Source organism: Odontomachus brunneus, unplaced genomic scaffold, assembly GCF_010583005.1.
Source record: "Odontomachus brunneus isolate Ranch 3 - 2012 unplaced genomic scaffold, Obru_v1 Obru_scaffold_272, whole genome shotgun sequence".
In the NCBI taxonomy this organism is placed as follows: Eukaryota; Metazoa; Arthropoda; class Insecta; order Hymenoptera; family Formicidae; genus Odontomachus; species Odontomachus brunneus.
In genome coordinates this window covers 203,077-205,914 of record NW_022639722.1, presented here as the reverse complement: position 1 = coordinate 205,914, position 2,838 = coordinate 203,077, and positions in this window count along the sequence as shown.

Below are 2,838 nucleotides of genomic sequence, written 5' to 3'. Positions count from 1 at the left end.
CTTAGTACGTGCGATGGAGTGACTAATCTCAGAATAAATTGCTAGTATCTTTCGGAAAAAAATTTTTTTGTATAAATGATAATTAACGTTAATGCTTCCGGATCCCGTAGGCAAAAAACTTGTAGCGACAGTTTTTTGTAATGACCATTGTAACACCGACTATTGCGACTTTTTTATTTTTGCGACACTTAAATATTATTTGTAATCACTGAGGAGGGTCTGTGAAATTAGACTGAAACGCGTTTGATAAGTAATAAATTTCGTCTTTTTGTGAGATTGGGTCACTATTTTTTAATAGTTTTAATAGGACTAATCAACCTGTGCTTGAACTCTAATTGTCCTTTATGTTAAATATTGATACATTCAGGAAGAGTTTTTAGTTTTATTAGTACTAATGTATGAGATTATCGCACACCTACACAGATATTTCTTTTTTCAAAGGTAGGAATGGAAGTAAAAGAGATATACTTTTCTAATAAAGTAATATATTTTTCAGAGTGTTATTTCACTTTTTCATAGCCTCATACATAATATTTTTCAAGGTGCACGTTAGCAACTCACGATCAACGAGCGACTCATAGTCATAGTCGTTGCTTTCACATATCGCTTTTGTTGCATGATATATTTCAGTAATGTCCTTCTCTCGAAGAACATTTACAAAACTTCGAAATTTTACACTAACGAGATGCGTATTTTCAGACAACCATACATACATATGATCGATGCAATTTTCATAAGTAAATAATGTGTTTATAGTAGTAGGTTTCAAATATAAAGACTTATTAGATAATGTAAGTTTAATAATTTTGGAATCGCGCATCTTACAAAATTCCACTACCAAATCTTGAATCGACAGCGGAGATGGTTTGTCAGTTTGCAGAAGCCGTTGGATGTCGAGACGTTTTTCCATCAGCTTCCTCCAAGTTTCTGTAGGTAATATTAATTGATTACCGTAATTGTCACCGATGATTATTCCCACGGTAGGCACAGGTCCTACGTTGATCTCAATCTCCAAATATTTATACGACGTTGCAGGCAGAGCATATCTGCGTCTCAGGATACGAGTAGTATGACGTGGTTGAGAAATACTATAAAAAAAATATAACAAAAGTTAAATGTATGAAAAATAATTTAAACGTGCATAAAAAAATTTGCATTGATACTTACTTTTCAAATCTTTTCTTGGACGGTGGGATGTCATCATGTTGAACGGGCAAGTAGTAATTTGCATGTTTAGCGTTCACCTCAGCACCGTGCATTTTGATTTTTTTACTATATTCGGGAACTGCCACCGAACCTCGTCTATACAGAACGATTGACGAAACCATAGTCTAAATCTTACTAATATAATAGACAAAGTCCCCACCAACATTTTTTATCTCCTCTCTTATTCGTCTTCAGAATTATTAACACATACATTGATACATTTTCCGAAACTAGATAATAAATCCATGACACAGCGTCGTAGCCAATCAATTAAGCAATCATATGTCGATGAAGCAATGTCAGCCATAATGCATTACAGCGCAAGAGAAAATGATGTGTAGTGTATAATACTGGTATTTTTTACATATTACCGGCATATTTATAATTTTTAACTGATATTATCGACCCTCTGTCTTTGTCCCGTTTAGAATATTCTAGAATATTCGAGACCTTTTGAGAAGAACATTCGGTTCCTGAAAAGAATTTTACCTAATGTATGCCTACATAGATATTTTGATAGGAAGTAAAAAGAGACATCCTTTTAGCTTTTATCTTCAACAGCCCCCCGAAAAAAGAATTTTATATAACACTAATAATTGTCACCGAGGATTATTTCCACGGTAGGCACAGGCCCTACGCTGATCCCAATCTCCAAATATTTGTACGATGTTGCAGTCAGAGCATATCTGCGTCTCAGGATACGAGCAGTATGGTACCGCATTTATACATGTTGTCGAGCACCGTCTAATCTGGCTGCTGATAACGAATTGTCTATAGTTGTAGCAGGTGAAAGGATATACATATTTTTTAGATAGGGCGTGACACAAGGATTTTAGTTTGAGTTTCTTTGGAAAACTTTGGGAGGGGGGGGGGGAGACATAGGAAAAATAGAACATATAAAATCAGGAAGATTTTCAGCGCGCGTTTAGTCCAACTCCCAGACAATGACAAATATCGAACGCGAGCAACAAGTTCTTGCTGAAGACTATACCAACAACTGCAAGAAAAAATAACAGTTTTTTAAGTGTGTCTGTATGCGCAATAGAAGAGCATATATGATATAGTTAACAATGGGTAATAATCTTCTAATTGAGATATTAGCATCTAATTGAGATATATGATGCGATAGACGGAAGATTTTGTTCAGATTGCAAAGGACCACTGTTTCAAATATTTCCATGCAATTTGTGCCCTTTATGCACCTAAAGACGTCCTAAAGAAGAATGGATACTAGAAGAAAGTGACTGGTCAGCTATAAAAAATCAAAACAATCAATTTGTGAAAGTGCGTTTTTGTGAAAAAATGAAAGAACTCGCGCGAGTTGAACGTGAACTGCAGGAGCAGTCCGCTCGATTGAGTTCGCGAGAAGAATATATTGCGTGGGTGCAAAAGTGCGACGAGTGCGTCGAATCGTTGCAAGGACATAGTCAACCGAAACGACCGAGATTATCGATCGGTGTTCGATAATCGTTGGTTGCTCGAATTGCGCGATTGGAGGGACTAAAGCATTCGTTGCGTTTTGTGCATACTGGTGCCGGACATTCAGGACTCTTATGGCGTGAAATAGACACTGCTTTCGATAACCGCGTATTAACCGGTGCAGTTTTAAATATAAATTATATTGAACCTCTT